The sequence below is a fragment of the Sciurus carolinensis genome, chromosome 10, assembly GCF_902686445.1.
Source record: "Sciurus carolinensis chromosome 10, mSciCar1.2, whole genome shotgun sequence".
Lineage (NCBI taxonomy): Eukaryota > Metazoa > Chordata > Mammalia > Rodentia > Sciuridae > Sciurus > Sciurus carolinensis.
In genome coordinates, this window is record NC_062222.1 from 110,772,457 (window position 1) to 110,778,456 (window position 6,000).

Here is a 6,000-nt window from a genome sequence, read left to right on the forward strand (position 1 = left end):
GGATATGGATTTTTAAAGTAGGTACCTGAGAAATAACAGACAAGGTGGGATAAAAAACGTTAAAATTCTAGTCCTAAAAATAATCTAAAAAAGCAGGAGCCATAATTGATATTTATTTTATGTATTGTTATTTTCTAATTCCCTTATTCCCTTCTGCTTCAATGACATAAGAATTAGAGTAAGTGAAGAGAGCTATCCATCTGTTAAAAACGTAGGATAAAACACTTGATCTTGTGGGTAAGCAGGTAGAGTTCAAGAAGTATCTCACAATTGAAATGATAAAAGCAGGGATCCTATGTTTAGTTGAATACAGCTGACGTAGATTTCTCAAAGTCTCTATTATGTAGTTAAGTTTATAAGTATTTTTATGGGTCTAGAGCTCTCTGTTTTCAAGAGAGATGAAACCCATCAGGTGACTGGTATGATGTTCACAAATTTACTCATAAATCAGGAAGACGATTTGCCATGCATTATAAGTGAATGACCCAGTGGTAATGACTATGGTTTAAGTGATGTTCATCTTCCATCCCTTGCTCTCCCATCTTGCAACTTCCTTTCACATTCTTGCATCCCTAGGTCATGGTAACTCTTGAAGTTTTCCTGCATCCCAGCCTTTCTGCTGCATAGAAAACCTTTTTCCTCACTAAGGAAATCGCCCTTATTTGCATAAGGACTTCAAATGGTTTCTATTATTTGCAACTATGTCAGTGCTGTATCTTCTAAGCAGTAATCTCTTTGTTTCTGAGTATTATCACCCCCTCTTCTTTCTCACTTGATCCAGGAGGGGTTCTTCCCCTCCATTCACTTGCATCAAAGTAGAAACAATAATTCAGTCTACTACCTAAGTGACAGACCAGAAACATGCCCCAAAGTTCATTTCATTCCATGGTGGGGTGATTATATAATACCACCCTTGATGGAGCAGTAGAGAAGGCAGAAACTTATCCAACAATCAGGGGGAGAGAAAAGATGGTTTGAAAAGACAAGGGCAAATACCTTTAATTATAGAGGACCAAGAGCAGAGTGGAAGAATCGGCAAGTTGAGCACCTCTCTCCCTAGCCACTTAGTACCCACGTTTACCCATCCTGGGCCCTAGTGAGTCCTCAGATTGGAGGGTTGGAAAATTTGTATCTTTATAGAGTATGGGGGCTTAAGAGAAATTTTGCCCCTTGTCAGATTAGAACTACAAAAGACAGGTGGGTTAATTTCCCTGAGTGGGCAAATTACTCAGGATCCACCACTGCAGTTAGCATAACTGAATAGGGTTACCCATAATACTGACCACAGTTCACAGCATTGTTACTAAGTCTCCGTGAGCAGAATGAAATGCAAATGGTAATGTGTATATTTCAGGTAAGTAAAAAGCAAGAATAGACTAAAACTTATACAGTTTAGATCTGCAGTGTCTAAATTACAGTTTAGATCTAAATTACAGTTTAGACCTGCAATGTCCCCCCAAAGCCTTGTGTTGAAGGCTTGGTTCCCAATGCAACAATATTCAGAGCTGAGACTTTGGGGGAAGTAATTGGATCATGAGGGCTCTGACCTCATCAATGAATTAATTCATTGATGGTGTCATGGCCTGATGGCATTATAGGAAGGTGGTAGAGACTCTAGGTGGCGGAACCTGATTGGAGGAAACAGGTCATTGGGTGGAGCTGGGGGGGGCTTGCTCTGGAAAGATATATCTTGTCCCTCCCCCCCTCCCCCTCCCTCTCCCTCCTTCTTTCTCTTCCTCCCTCTCTCTCCCCTCCCCTCCCCTCCCCACTAGCTGCCATGAGGTAACCAGCTTTGCTCTAACATACCCTCCCCACTATGATGTTCTGACTTACCACAGGCCCAGTAAACCCTCTAAAACTATGAGCCATAAAACATCTTTTCTCCCTTAAGTTGTTTTCTGCAGGTATTTTGTCACAGCAATAAAAAGCTAACACACTAAACTATCAGGACCCTCAGGTGGGGTCTATGATGAGGCACTTTCAGTGGATCCCTGTTTTGTGAGGACGGACTCACTTGATACCTGTTTCTGAATGAGGACATGGTCATTTAAATTGGCTAAAGTCAGGTTAGCTAAAGGTCAAGAGGAAACTGAATTGAAATAGGACTTTACTTGAGGGGGAAAGGTGCCATCCTTCTTTCAAAGCTGTAGCAGACAAAACAAAGATAACTCAGACATCACTGGGATAATTCGAGCTCAGATGTGCCCGTCTTCCATTTGGATTAGCCTGGCTCTTGGGACTCTGTATTAACAAGAAGAATTACAAAGCATATGGATATTTTAGTTAATTTTGCTGTCTTTGTGTCTCTAAGAAACAGATCTTTGATGAGACACGTGGTTCGTACGTCTGGCCCTGTCTGCTTCTCTCTATTGCGTTCATCCTGGAGGAGATAACAGCTGGGGTGAGGCCCTAATTGCTAATTCAATTAACTAAATTTTTGTTTGTCAAACTATAACTACCTTTGTCAAATCTTGGGTTATCTGACTTCCAGTCCACCTGACAGGTCTAAAGTTTTTACCCATTTTCTCACTCATTTTCTCTCCAAATCCACAGCCCTGTGCGCTCTGATTATGCACTCGGCTCCCAGGCTACTAGTACCCTGCCCACACTAGCCACGGAGGATGCCATCTGCTTCAGGGAAGTGGGAGGTCCCATCTGCTCAAACACATGACAGGGAACTCAGCTAGGTCGCGAGGAAGTGGGACAAGGGAAACCTGAAACTAGGCAGAAGGAACTGAGCCAGAAGCTCAGGCATTTGGCACACAGCACAAAAGGCTTGTAAATGGTCTGGGCACAGATCTAGGCACTGGTGACACAGACGTGGAAACAGGCAGAAAATAACCAGCTCCATGAATAGATAATAAAGTAATTTAGATATTGATAAGAACAATTATTTTAAAAAGAGGGATGGTATAGAGAGGTTTTGGCAGGGGGGAGGTGTATAGTTTCTAGTTGAGATAGGGTGGTCAGGGACAATCTCTCTGAAGAAGTGACCATTGAACTGATCCTGAATGTTGAAAAGAATCCATCCATGCAGTGATTTGGGGAAGAACATTCCAGACAGGGAAAACAGCAAATGTAGGAGCCCTGAGTCGTGACCAGATTGCCTGTGTTGCAGGGTCAGTGGGACTGAGGCCCAATTAATAGGGGAAGGATGGTCTTCAAGATGCCTTGAAGGGGATGGAGACAGACACTAGCTCCTATAAGTTCCTGCAGGCTTCAGTAAGGATTTGATGCTGTCAGTGGAGGGATTTAATTCCGGAAATTGCATCATCAGATTTATGTTATAAAAAGCAGAGTCTGGCTGGTGAGTGGTAATAAGCTGTTGGCAGGCAGGAGTGGAATCAAAGAGACTCCAGGCTGATTGATGGTTTGAGTGAGAGATGTTGAGTAATTTGTTCAAAGATGCTCAGCTAATGTATGGAGAACAAGTGACATGGGGTCAGTAAGAGGGCAGGAGTTGAATGGACACAACCCCTCCCCCTTATTTGCTGTGACCTGGGACATCAGCTGGTATTGCAACTCAGCCAGCATTCCTGTACTCCGGTCCTGCCAAGGAACCAGGGCAGTGGACATTTGCCATTGTTTTTGGCAGTCTGGTACCTTTGAACCTGAGCTTTGGAGGGTTGTATAAGCAACATGCAAATCCCAGTGAAAGATATTAGATATTAATTTTTCCAATCTTTTTGCAAATATGGCGTGAGCACTGTGTGATCTAAGCACTGCACCCAGAGATGCTTATGTGTGAGTCACAGTTATGGAAGGTAGTGATGGGCAAAGGCAGGTGCCAGAAGAACACAGTGTGCAAGGGCGGCTTCAGAACCCTGTGACTTGCAGACCCAGGAGAGGAGGCAGCTTTGAAGGTGTGTCCAGGGCCCAGGGTTGCCAATGCCTGACAGAGTGTGGGATCTGTGGGGCTGCACTCCTGGGTAAGTGCGCTTTGTGTTTGGCCACAAAACCTCCAAGCCTAGTTCTCCATCCTTCTAGAGATGCCAAAAGCTATCTAGTGATCCATTCCATTTCTGTTTAAATAAATTCATCCATTCTTTTTTTTTTCTTCTTGTTTTTTTTTAAATCATAAAATAGTACTTGAGAACTGATTAATATCCCTAATGTGATTCTTGTAGAAAACACAAAGTGAAATTTGTCAGTGGGCTACACCTGGGCAGACAAAGCCTACCTGTTCCTGAGAGTAATCTCTTATCCTGTGATAGGGCAAGTGAAACCCAAGAGCCATAGTTTGGGACTTGTTCACAGAAATCCTTTTGCACATGGTTGTATTCAAGCATTTGGCTTCTCGCTGATGCTACCAGGGAATGTGCAGTTTCTGACTCATTGGCAATATTTGTAGGCACTTTTCCCACTACAATTGGAAATCACAAAATTGAGTAGGAGAAAAACCCTATCAATTTACCCTTATAAGAAATTCTAGCAAATAATAAGAGCTTAATTCCCTCGGCTCCCAATACCCAGGGTGAAGGATAGCTGTGCACTGTAAATTACAAGGAAATAATAGGAGCAAATTGAGATAGACTTTCAACAAGATTCAAGAATATGCCTTTTCATATAAATTTTAATTATTAATTATTTCTAAGTAGACATTTCTCAAGGTAAAAACTAAAAATGTATAATAATCTGAATATCAAATATAGCTAAAGTCTTTTTTCATGGGTTGTTTTCTCTTTGGAGTCTGACTTCACCCTAATGGTCAGCTAAGGGCTCGAGACTTGAATTCCTTTAAACCAAAAGACGAAAAAAGAAATACATTTCACTGATAACCACTGGCCAACGTCTTCCTCTTTGAGCTGTTTCTAAGGGCAGTATTACACTGTGGTAAGAATGTCTTCTATGTGAAGTCTTTTGGGAATTGAGGTCATTTATTGAGGACAAATATTCATTTTTTATCTGACTTCACTACTAGATGGTTAATAAATTCGAAATCTCATCGGTTTATCTTCATTTTTCTGATTCTTCTACCTCAGTTCTCAGCAGTGCCATGGACTGAATAAGCTACTGGGAACAAACTTGTGACAAAATCATCCTAGAACAAAAGAGTAGTGTGTTAGCTTTCTGTTACATAATAAATTCCTGAGGTAAGTAAACTTATAAAGAGAAAAGGTTCACTTTGGGTCATAATTTTGGAGATTCCAGTCCATGGTTGCTTAGGTCTTCTCATTGCTTTTAGGCTGTGGTGAGGTGGGGTACTAGGAAGGCATGAAATTATGGCAGAGGAAGTTGCTCACCTCATGGCTACCAAGAAGCCAAAAACAGAGGAATAGGAGGAGCTCAGGTCCCTACATCCTCTTCAAGGACACGTACCTAGTGACTTCCATCAGGCCCACCTCCTAAAAGTTCCACCACCTCCCAACAGCATCCCAGGCTGTCAACCAAGCTTCCAAATCCCAACTGCAACATGTGGGATGAAAGAAGGGGCTTCATGTGTGTATGTGTGTGTGTGTGTGTGTGTGTGTGTGTGTGTGTGTGAACACCTTAACATCATGTGGAGTATGTCCAATAATTCATTAGTCATCAAGTGATTGTCATTTAATTGAGCCTAGGGAGATAATCAAAGAGCTTTGGAGGCGTGCTTCATGAATCAGCAAAACCCTCAGGGAGGTAGTGATTTTGAGAAAAGCCTAAAAGACGAGAAGGATTTCAAAGGAAGGAGAAAAAAAAGTAGAGGAAGCAGAAAGATGAGCGGCTGCGAGGAACGTCGGGTGGCTGGGTTTGTGCGTGGAAAGCCGGGGCGACCAATCACAGAAGCGGCAGCCTCCGGCGGTGCCCCACGCCGGGCCCAGAGCAGGTGTTCTGTGAATGGTACTTGATGGTTTGAACTCTATCGTGGGGGCAGAAGGCATCATTGAAAGCTATAAAAGACATCTTGGGAGTTTTGTTTAGGGTGAACAATATTTTAGGTTTTTTTTTCTTTCCACAAACTTCCTCTTCCCCCTCCCAACCCCTCTTTTCAAGGACTGTATTATGTCTGAATTTGTCATCTAC